Raw genomic sequence first — 13,064 nt, forward strand, 5'->3', positions numbered from 1 at the left:
TAACAATGCGTTTACGCATTGTCACTAGTCTTAATAAATTTATTTATTTTCCACCTAATTTGCTCTGCTTATCTTTCTCACCCGCTATATTCCTGACACGCACTATCTATCTCGCTTGCAACCGTATACGCTCGCTTGCTATTTCGCTCGCACGCTCGCTCTCTCGCTTGCTCTCACCGCTTTGCGCATGCTACCTCGCTCACTCGCTCGCCCGACTATCCGTATCTCTCTCGCAGTCGTATCCCACCTGAGCGATCCGCCAGGTAGGGGAATCCCCCGGCCGAGTATACAGGGTTTAGCAAAAGTGTGGAAACCCCTTAATATTTCGAAAAATATCTTACCTTATAATTATCTTACCTTATAATTATCTTACCTTAATACTTTTATGTACAAAATAATGAGAGGAATCAATTGGTGTAAAGAAAACACATAGTTGTTTTTAAGAAAAAATATGTAATTTGCAATTAACAATTCCATATTTTTTCTTAAAAACAACTATGTGTTTTCTTTACACCAATTGATTCCTCTCATTATTTTGTACATAAAAGTATTAAGGTAAGATAATCGAAAAATGAATATTTTACAAGATATTTTACGGTTTATGTAAAATTAAGAAATTATTTCAAGCCTCATAACTCAAAAAGTACTTAACAAAAAAGTACTTAATTATAGTGTTTTGGAAAGCTCTCGAGATAAGCTACAAGAATATGCAATGACAAATAGTAGGTTCCATTTAAGAAATTAAAGGTGACCTTCATGTGACCTTCAAATAACTCTTCAAGGTCAAACCAATGATACCATCTTATGGCCCCCTCGAAACCATAAAACTTTTGTCTGAATCATTTTTCCGTATCTGTCTTAGGTACAAAGAAATTTGGGTGCATAGATTAAAATGGCCCACCCTGTATATAAATATACATATGTATGTATAATTATAATGTATATGAAAAAATAAATATATTTGAAAACTTACATGAGGCTCCCGATTATCTGGAACGGTGTATGTCCAATATGTCCAGTATTGGCTTCATTTGTTTTCTTTATTAGTATTTGTTGAAATTTCGTTTGATGGAGCTGAAGATTTCTTCAAACCATGGTCCTAAGATGCTCGCTGTCCTCCTTTACTGACATAACTGTTTGTTCTATATATATACAGTGAACACATACCGTTATATTGATATAATTATATAAATGTCAGCGCGAACACTTTGAAACTGCATTCAATAGTTTATATTACATATCACTGTATATAATGTTATTTACTTCAAAATTACATGCATTAATTATATATATTACAGCAAAAGATAATTTTTTAAATATTCTACAAAAATTAAAACACATTTCTTAAAAATAGCATTGATGTGTTCCCATCTTGATAATTATATAATAACAACAAAATTGTAAAATAAAATAAAGATTATCTAAATTTTTGTAGCATGCAAACATATCCTGAACAAATATACATTTTTCATAAAATTACTATACTTATTAAATATTAAAATTAAATGCATATAAATATATATACAATATGTATTAAATGAATATATGTTACCATCAGTAGGGTTCTCCGAGCAACTCAAAAGATCTTTATAGTACGTAGTAGAATCAGATTGACTTGATGCATCTCCTTTTAAATGATGCTTTGTACTCTTCTCAATGTATAAGCCTGCAACGGGAAAAAAATGTACGTAAGTAATAAGCTATTATTTTTTTTAATTAATAATAGATGTTTATAAAATAATCCATTACCTTTCTATAACTGGTAGTAGTCAAATAAAACAACAGATGATTTAATGGCACTACTTGTAGGAATGTTACTGCTCTTTGCAATGCTGTAGGAGTAAACAAGATATTTAATGGCGCAGATTCAAGAATTGCTGCAACTACATCTGAATTAGCTTCAATAGATATCATACATCTTCCAGAAATGCACTCATTAAACTCAATGCACGAGATACTAATACTACTGACAATACACCAAATGTGTCTGTTGCCTATATATTTTATATAATATATATATTTATATTTAAAAATGTTGGTCTGAAGGTTGTCTATAATGTACCTAATAAACTGAATTCATTAATCAAACGTGGAAAAGATAGATTGCCTATTAATAACAGGACTGAGGTCGTTTACAAGTTAAACTGTAAAAATTGTAATATGTCATATATTGGCCAAACAAAAAGACATTTAGGCACTCGTATCAAAGAACATTGCAACAACATTAAATTGCACGAAAGCAATCTTTCTGTGGTTAGCAAACATAAACTGGAACTTAATCATGACTTCGATTGGTCAACACCGATTATTCTGCATAATGAGAGACATGTGAGAAAGAGAGAAATTGCTGAAATGTTTTTCATCAAAAAGTCTGACAACACTGTTAACTTACAAAAGGACACTGAAAGTTTAAACGATATTTATGATAGACTAATAAAGGCGGTTTAGTCTTTCTCTTTGTGTTGGATCGAGAGGTCGACATGACTTGACACAGTGATTTCTTTATTTCTCACCACGTATTAGTTACCTAAGACAATGTATGTATATGATTTTTTCTTCTTTCTCCATTTTTTGGTCACATCTTATTGTAATTCATTTGTTTATATTATATGTAATAATTTCAGTTCACTTGATAAGGACCAAAACCCATGGTCGAAACGTTGTGAATTTTTTCATCAATAAATATTGCCGGTGTGGTCGATTAAATTACTTTCATTTAATATATATAGACATTTTTTTTACATATTTCTATATTTACATACATATTTTACATAAGTTCTTTGAGCAACTCAAAGGATCTTTATAATACGTAGTAGAATCGAATTGATTTGATGCATCTCCTATTAAAAGATGCTTTTGTACTCTTTTCAATGTACAAACCTGCAACGAGAAAAAAACGTACATAAGTAATAAGCTAATATTTCTTTAATATAGATGTTTATAAAACAATCCATTACTTTTCTATAACTGGTAGTAGTCAAATAAAACAACAGATGATTTAATGACACTGCTTGTAGAAATGTTACTGTTCTTCGCAATGCTGTAGCAGCAGACTAGATATTTAATGGCGCAGGTTTAGGAATTGCTACGACTACATTTGAATGAGCTTCAATAGATATCATACATCTTCAAGAAGTGCACTCGTTAAACTCAATGCATGCGATGCTAATAGTACTGACAATATATCAAATCCCTCCGTTGCCTATATATTATATATAATATATATAGATATTTTCCAATTTTTGTGGTGTCAAAGTTCAATCTTCAAGAGAAATATCGAGAGACACGGTAGTGTCTTGAAGTCGAGTCATCACTCAAACGCAAGACACACCGTGTATCTTTACGCGAATGGCCAAGTTGCGATAACTAATTCGTATTATCGATTCTCAATAATAGCTAAACAGATCAAGTTCTTATTAAGTTTAGTCAATTGCTTGGATTCGATTTATATAAGAAAAGTGTCTTTATTTTTGCTCTACGTGTTCTATAAGCAGAAATATAACGAATCAAAGTCTCAATGTGAAATTTTCTCTTTAAGATACGTCACCGTCGTAGCTACATATACTTGATTTTACATATTTTTCTTGTACGGTTCGCACGTTTGACGAAAGAGGCGCTGTGTTCTTGTGACGATGGGAGATGTACAGTACGCGTCAATAATTCGTTCCGTTTTCTTAGCGAGGGTTGATAATATCTACTATCCTGTGCTAATGCATAGGATTTTTATACATTAGCAAAAGATAGATATTACCAATTCTCGCTAGAGAAACAGAACTAATCATTGAAGCATACTGTACTACTATATTATTTAGTTGTGTCCTTATTTAATCAACAACTTTTCATAAGTAAGAAAGTACAGTCAGGAAATCGCTGAAAAATGTTTTGAAGCATTTGATCGACTAATCAGGGTAAAAAAATTTTTATTTCCTTTTGGTCTGATTAGTTAATCAAACGCTTCAGAACATTTCCAGCATCTCCCCGATCGCAGTCAAAGATAGAGTGACTTTTAATTAATTATTATATAATATTACAGAAATTTATTAAACATTAATTTATTAAATAACTATAAGAAATTAGGCTCTGTATATTAAAATATAAACTTAAATTTAAACAGGCCATCAGAGCTAAACGCGGATGGTAGTGCGTAAGTTCAACGAGAATTAAGTTTTCTTTGAAATTTATTTGTGTGCACAGGGCACAAAATTTTCTTGGTACGATACCAAGCAAATTTTAAATAATTCTCAATTCGAGAAATTATTTAATTATTATCCCTCTATTTCCCCCCTGTAGTGTTGTAGGCGAGAAAAATATCGGGCTGAAAGTCGCTGAATCGGGAATCGAACCCGAGTCTTTCGCTTGCCGGACGACTGCTCTTACCACTGAGCTATTCAGACCCTTCAACTCGATACTTCTCGGTCGCCTACAAATATATATTAAATTAAAGTATAACGCCATCTTCCGCCGGCGTGAATTAAATAACTATAAGAAATTAGGCTCTGTATATTAAAATATAAACTTAAATTTAAACAGGCCATCAGAGCTAAACGCGGATGGTAGTGCGTAAGTTCAACGAGAATTAAGTTTCCGTTGAAATTTATTTGTGTGCACAGGGCACAAAATTTTCTTGGTACGATACCAAGCAAATTTTAAATAATTCTCAATTCGAGAAATTATTTAATTATTATCCCTCTATTTCCCCCCTGTAGTGTTGTAGGCGAGAAAATGTGCACACAAATAAATTTCAACGAAAACTTAATTCTCGTTGAACTTACGCACTACCATCCGCTCTGATGGCCTGTTTAAATTTAAGTTTTAATTTATTAAGTCAATAATATAATTATATATATCTTAAATTTTATTTTTGTTTGGGATTTTTTACAATTTTTTACAAAACGTGAATGAAAATATTTTATTATATGTGTCAAAATATTTTATTACATATGTGTCATATTACATGTGTTAAAATTAAAATCATTTTAAAGAATACTATTGCTATCAGTCATATTTTATTACATGTGTCAATATTTTAATATTACATGTGTCAAAATCATTTTAAAGAGTACTATTGCTATCAGTCAAGGTGCCCAAAAAATATGTCAAAATCAGTACAGAATGGAGAAACAAGAAAATAAATATCATTAAATTTATATTTAATGTGATAATGCGTAGTATCGTTTAAAAAATTAATTAAACTATAAAGTTATTTAAACAAAAATACTATTTCCATCCAGGAGATACATGGTCTGTACTGATTTTGACATATTTTAGACAACAAAAATTACTTAAACAAAAGTAAGTAAAAAAAAAGATAAACTATAAACTATAAGAATAAAAAATAAAATAAAATAATTAAACTTACATTCAAACTTATATTCAATGTGATAATGCACAGTATAAATCAAATTAAAACATTTTAAAGAATATACTATTGCTATCAGTCAAGAAGTGCCCAAAAAATATGTCAAAATCAGTACAGAATGGAGAAACAAGAAAATGAATATCATTAAACTTATATTTAATGTGATAATGCGTAGTATCGTTTAAAAAATAATTAAACTAAAAAGTTATTTAAACAAAAATACTATTTTCATCCAGGAAATACGTTCTGTACTGATTTTGACATATTTTAGACATCAACAAAAATTACTTAAAAATAAGTAAAAAAAAAGATAAACTATAATAAGGAAAATAAAAATAAAATAAAATAAAAATAAACTATAAATTACAGTTAAATCGTAAATAGTATAAATAAATAGTATCGTAATCTTATTGGAATTATTACATCAGTCTTGTTTTTCTTTTTTTTCTTCATTTATGCGAAGATAGAATCTGCAATAATAAATTATATAATTAAATACATATCAATTGAATACATATCAATTGAATACATATCAAAATATCTTAATATGAAGTAAGTCCATCCGCTTTTCAATAAATATATATGATTAGGTGGTAAACTTAATTCCTGCCGCTAAATATTGTACAATACAGTACAATATTTAGCGGCAGAAATTAAGTTTACCACCTAATAATCAAGTTCTACTTTCGAAATAAAAAAATAAAAAAAATAAATTAAACCAGTAATATAACTATTAATAAATACTAATAAATAGTAATAAATATAATAACTGTTTTCTTACCTTTTGCCCCTTCCTCTATCTCTGCCCCAATAATAATGGGCAGAAGATAATTTATACAAAAAATTCATGAATCGCTCTTGTTTTCTTACTCCCGCAGCTCTACCTCTTGGTCTTGGTGCTGTAATTATTAAAATTAACAAATTACTTACTATATGTGCTTTAGTGTAAAGAAATTAACAAATTACTTACTATATGTGCTTTAGTGTAAAGAAATTTAATACAAAGAAAAATATATACAAATTGAATGCAAGAACAATATATAAGTATTAAAATATATAGTAAGTATGTTTCATTAAATTATGTAATTAAAATTACCTCGTCTAATATCTCTGCGATATATATGTTCTGCGGTGGGAGCAGCAGCGACAGGAGCAGCAACGATGGGGGCAGTGGCGACGGGGGCAGCGGCGACGGGGGCAGCGGCGACGGGGGGAGCGGCGACGGGGGCAGCGGCGACGGGGGCAGCGGCGACGGGGGCAGCGGCGATGGAGGCAACGGCGATGGGGGCAGCGGCGACAGAGGTAGCGGCAATGGAGGCAGCCTCGCCGGGAGTAAGAGAGGCGAAGAGACGATGTTCCTGAGGAACATTTTTCGCTGAATGACGATTCTCGAAAGAGAATTCGTTTAAAAATTCTTCGTCCATTAGCATCTATAATAAAAGTATTTAATAGTCTTAAATAAAAGTATTATTTTTATCTTAATGTAAAAAGATATATAATAAAATCATCGATACTTACATCACTTGTATTTTCTGCTTTCTCTTTCATATTTGTTATAGTCGCCATCTTTGATCGAAACCATTGATCGATAATTTTTATAGATTCGTAACTTTATGCACAGTGAAAAAGCACTGTTTCTCATTGGCTTATTACTTTAAACATGGCGCCTTCGTAATTTTTCTTTATGAGATTGCTATTATATTATAGTATGTAATATGTTGCATTACTATAATAGTAAAGTTTATTTTTCATGATTGTTAGTTTATGATTATACTTCACAGGTTAGCTGTAATCGTGACTTGTTACGTGTTTACTTAACGTGTTTTCTCAATTCATAAGAAGACAAATTGTCTTTGGCTTTGGATAGCAGTAGGTGTTCGAATCTAAATTGTTTTGATATTGCATAATAAAGGTATTATATAAATAGATATTAAATTAAATTAAAGTAATATTAAATTTGGTTAATAATTTTAATTAATAATTATAATTAATATGAAAATATAAATTTGTATTATAATTGATTGTGTGTCACAGAATAATATTATTCTTTTATTTGTTATTTCAGTTATTAATTGCATATCAATAAAAAAATTTACCAGAACTATTGATTGCATATTATCAAAATTTGAAGCAAGATATTTAGAAGAAGAGTGAGTAACTGAGACTGAAGTGAATGAGATTTATATACATATTAATCAATTGATAAATAAGTGCGGTAAAGGACACATATATAGAGTGAGTTTTATTTCATGTATCAATTTTTTATCATATGAGAAATTACCGACTGTAATTGGAATAAATTGATCGGTACATAGATGTCAGTTATTTGGATCGACCATGCATATCAATAGACATAGAGCATGGACTGCGTCATCCGTATCTAAACAGTGTATCAAACACAGACTTCTAATATAACTAGACTGCTAACTCCCCATATTTTGCTTATATAAAATGTCCTCACATTTTATGTACTAACGTGACTTATTCTGCACATGCGCAGATACCATCGATATAGATATATATCATATACTTAACCTAGCTTGCGTATGTATATACATATAAACATGCGTTATCGCAGAGCGCATGCGCAGAATAGAATACCTTTATATACCTATCTGTGATTTGTACATAAAATCGAAGCCGTCTTATATATAAGGAGTTAGCAGTCTAGTATATATAGAAGTCTGTGGTATCAAATGTGGTCAGCAAAATAGAGAGAGAGAGAGAGAGAGAGAGAGAGGGCGTGAAGACGGCTATCTCTCTCTCTTTCTAACCAATATTACAGCGTTGAATAGAAAATGACGGAATTGGCCGTCTTCACTAGAAATCCTTAACCAGAGATCGGACAATGAGTGAACAATTCCTGATTGGCTCGCGTTGTGTGGGGTACAATCGGAAGTGTGAAAGAGAAAGATATAAGTGTGAGAGAGAAAGATATATGTGTGAGAGAGAAAGATATATAAGTGTGAGAGAGGAAGATATACCTAACCAAATCTTATCTAACCATAACTGTCTATCAAAATCACGAAGAAAAAGAAAACATCATATCCGGTTTTACTCCATGGCATCACATTGTCCGATCTCTGGTTAAGAATCTCTAGTCTTCACGTCCTATCTTTCAATCTTTTGACGACCACTTTTGTACATGGATGGCGCAGTCCATGCTCTATATCGGTGTATCAAATATGTACAATAGCAAGTTAAAAGCTGTGAATCAAATTATGTGATATATATTATTATTAAAAGCTATGTATACCAAGGCTACCAGATTGCACACGCTGCGTCCAGCGGCGGCACGATTTGTATCCCCACCACTTTCGCGCACTAAGGCATAAGCTCTCATCCGTGTACGCTCGACGTTCGGTCATCTTCGGTTTACAGAGGAAGACGGATAGATTAGCTTTTGTCCCCTTCTCTCCTGAGAGGTCTATTGTATCTTATCTATCTCTCTGAATACAATAGCTATGTGATCCTCGAAATCTCGAGCTGGCGAGTTGACGATGCAAGTTGCATCGTTGCAAGTATCGCAGCGATACTTATCACACATAATATTTTCCTATTGATTTTTTTTTATAAAAGTTTATATGTTGTTTAAAAAAGAGAATATAACATATACAAAAACAAATTTTACATATTTTTATCTAAATTTTTATTTAACATATTTTTATCTCAATTTTTATCTAAATTTCTCCACTCTTGGCCAATATGTACGCTTTTTTATTAAAAAAAAATTTCTTTAAAAAAATAATTGTAATAAAATAATATTTAAATTTATTTTAATAGAATAGTATTTTGTTATTATTATTTTGTATTAATGTATGACGTACATCTTGTTGCTCAACGGAAATCGCGAGAAGGTGGTGGTCTCTTCCGTTAAAAAGGAAATGTAAAAAATTTAACAAATGAACAATAATAAAAATAAAATTAAAATTAAATAATAAAATAATGATAAATAATAAATAAAAATAAAAAATAAAATTATAATAAAATAATAAAATATAATCAATTTTCTAATTGATAAAAGGTCAAAAGATTATTTCACATTTCCTTACATACATACATACATACATACATATATATATATATATATATATATATATGTGTGTGTGTGTGTGTGTGTGTGTGTGTGTGTGTGTGTGTGTGTGTGTGTGTGTATGTGTGTGTGTGTATATATCTTTACACACTTATTTCTTAAGTGTATATAAAAATCTTTACACACTTATTTTTTAAGTGTATATAAAAATTTATTTTAAAATTATTTATCGCAGGAAGGGCCTGCTACGTCAGCATCCGCATGGACATTTAAATTGTTTTTATTAGCGGCATATAATTTATCCGCCGATATAAGAGATAAATGCTCTTCATTAATGAACATATTTAAAGCTGTTTCTCCTCTAGTTTTTAATGCAGACTTAAACACACAAATAGCATTAACGGAAACCGTTGAAAAGCTATTACGTGTTTTCGTTTTTAAATTGTTCAAAAGAGAAAACATTCTGTCAGGATCGGCATTAGAATTCGGAAGCGTTCGAATAGTATTTATAATATTCGTTAAATTGGAATATTTAGGAACATTATTCGTGTGCCGACGTTGTAAAATTGCTTTCCACATATTGTCAAAATTTAATTTAGAAAAATTTTGTTTTTCTTCCACTGTAAGGTCTGATGCTAATGCAATCCATTCTTTTTTTAAAGCATCTTCATCAAAACCGCCGAGAGTTTTAGCTACGAGAGAAACATCATCAAATGATGTTTGTCTATTATTATCGAATAAACTTACAGATGGTTGAAAAACTTGTAACTTTAATAAAAATTCATTATTTATAGGTAACCTTTTACAAATTTCTTCTGCAGCACTCACATAAAATGTTAAACAGTTCTCTCGAACAATTTTAACTATGTTTATGTGATCTTTCAACGTTAATTCGTTCAGATATTCCTCACAATCTGATCCCAAAATAATTTCATTAATAGGTTTTTGATTTTCTTTTAATGAGAATATAATATTTGAAGAAAATGGTTTTAAATATTCTTCTTTTATAAAATTTCGACAGATTTGGAAAAGAAAGTTTTTAGATTTTGGCTGCAATAAATGGATTCTCGTTTCTGACGCTTGAAAGAATGCATTAAATGCGTTAAAAAAATTTAAAACATATTTTAAAAAAAGAAAATAAGCTTTTATCTCTATGTTGTTCATCATAGATAATAAATATTTTCCAGAATTTGTTTTTTCACTCGCAACCATTTCAGTAAGAAAATATTTAATTGTATCCCAAGATTCAAGAAGTCGTTCGATGCATAAATAATGAGAAAGCCAGCGTGTGTCACATAATTTTAATATTTTGTGATTTGTTTCTTGGAAACATTCACAAAATTCGCGAAAAATAGCTGTTCGTTTTGGACTGCTATTTAAATATTTTGCAATTTTTTTTTTAAATTCATCGCAATATGCAGGCATTTTGGAACAAGCAGCATGCGCTGCTAATGCGGAGGAATGGCACGCGCATGAAAATGTTAAAACATGTGGGCATATTTCTTCCAATTTTTTTTTAAACGATAAATGTTTCCCTGTCATGACGGAAGCATTGTCGCATGATAGGGCAACAATATTTAAAAATGGTATCTGTAATTTCCACATTTCACTTTTAAATGCATTGAACAACTTTTCTGCGCTTGAATCTTTGGCATCAATATTTATTAATTTAACTAATTGCGAGCGAACATCTAATGTCTCCGGATCAACGTATCGGACAAAAAAAGTCATCCATTTATTATTAGTGAGATCAGATGTTTCATCGATAAATATCGAAAATTTTGTGTTTTGAATAATATTGACAACACGATTAGTCTCAACCGGGCATACAACGTTTGTAATAATATTTGTACATTTTGTTCGGCCCATACTCATACTATTCAACACATTAGGATCTTTTCCTATATGTTGGAAAAAATTAAGAATTTCTTTTGCCGTTTGATAAGGAATATTTTTCTTGGCAATTAATGCGGCATATCTGATTTCCGCTGATTTCTTACGCTCATCAAAAGATAAAAGTGATTCATTAATTTGTATATTTGAATCCTCATTCGAAACTCTTGTTTCAATATAATTTTTTTCTTTATTTATATGAACATTAGATTCTGCGTGACGATAGATTTGCCATAAACCGCCAGCGATAGATTTATCACAAATCGAACAAAAAAATAAGCTTGCATCATGTGGCACTTCACGTAACCAACATTAAATTGCTGAATTTCTAACCATTTTTGTTGAAATTTTGATTTACGCAATTTTTTTATTGGCGAATCAACATTATTATTATTATCAGTTAGCGTATTTACCTTAATATTATTTTTGTTAGACACGCAGAATCCGCATGTCTTGATAGTGTTGAATTGCACGAATAATTATTATTGCATATACTACAATAATAAAGACTATCGTCGGATGGTACTTTGCGTATCCAAGATTTATATCGATCATCACTAAGCCAAGCTTCTAAAAAATTTCGCTTACGTTTTTTGGTTAATTGATCACACATTTTGATTATCTATTCTTAACTTAATTTATTTTCTCGTCGGCACAATATCACCAATCTTTTGTCGATTGCTTTGAACTATCTTTTGACTGGGTCACGAACATATTCGCAAGACAAGCACAGTCAACAGTCAACAATCAACAATTAGTCGATAACAGTCGACATGAGTCGAGAAAAAAACAATGTCAAACACATAATATTTTAAATATATATTTGGATATACAGAGTGTCCCAGATCACCCGTACATCCCTTTTAAAATGAAAATAAATGGCTTTTATCAAAAATCGCGAACAATTTTTAAGTAAATCGGGTACGCTCTATCAAATGGTGATATTTTCAACTTCTGATTCCGACTGGAAATACGCCATCCGCATCGGAAGTCGAATTTTTTTAGAGGTAAATGGTACTTTTTATTACAGATTCGAATTGTACATGAAAAAATAAGAAACTTTTGTATCAAACGTTTTTTCTGAAACGTATTTTTTTTTTTAAATATGTTTTAAATTTCTTTAACGCATTTAATGCATTCTTTCAAGCGTCAGAAACGAGAATCCATTTATTGCAGCCAAAATCTAAAAACTTTCTTTTCCAAATCTGTGGAAATTGTATAAAAGAAGAATATTTAAAACCATTTTCTTCAAATATTATATTCTCATTAAAAGAAAATCAAAAACCTATTAATGAAATTATTTTGGGATCAGAATGTGAGGAATATCTGAACGAATTAACGTTGAAAGATCACATAAACATAGTTAAAATTGTTCGAGAGAACTGTTTAACATTTTATGTGACTGCTGCAGAAGAAATTTGTAAAAGGTTACCTATAAATAATGAATTTTTATTAAAGTTACAAGTTTTTCAACCATCTGTAAGTTTATTCGATAATAATAGACAAACATCATTTGATGATGTTTCTTTCGTAGCTAAAACTCTCGGCGGTTTTGATGAAGATGCTTTAAAAAAAGAATGGATTGCATTAGCATCAGACAGTGGAAGAAAAACAAAATTTTTCTAAATTAAATTTTGACAATATGTGGAAAGCAATTTTACAACGTCGGCACACGAATAATGTTTCTAAATATTCCAATTTAACGAATATTATAAATACTATTCGGACGCTTCCGAATTCTAATGCCGATCCTGACAGAATGTTTTCTCTTTTGAACAA

General features: G+C 30.5%; 1 long non-coding RNA gene across 1 annotated transcript; it reads right to left on the reverse strand.

Moving 5' to 3' along the window:
- Positions 1-5,761: 5,761 nt before the first annotated feature.
- Positions 5,762-6,492, reverse strand: LOC145968461 (uncharacterized). Its single transcript, XR_014437742.1, has 3 exons — positions 6,456-6,492; positions 6,141-6,258; positions 5,762-5,829 (listed from the first exon to the last, which is right to left on the reverse strand). It is a non-coding gene; the product is annotated as an uncharacterized LOC145968461 (long non-coding RNA).
- Positions 6,493-13,064: the final 6,572 nt, after the last annotated feature.

This window comes from Camponotus vicinus, unplaced genomic scaffold, assembly GCF_025532165.1.
Source record: "Camponotus vicinus isolate PSW18456_S1 unplaced genomic scaffold, iyCamVici1.0 SCAF_3, whole genome shotgun sequence".
In the NCBI taxonomy this organism is placed as follows: Eukaryota; Metazoa; Arthropoda; class Insecta; order Hymenoptera; family Formicidae; genus Camponotus; species Camponotus vicinus.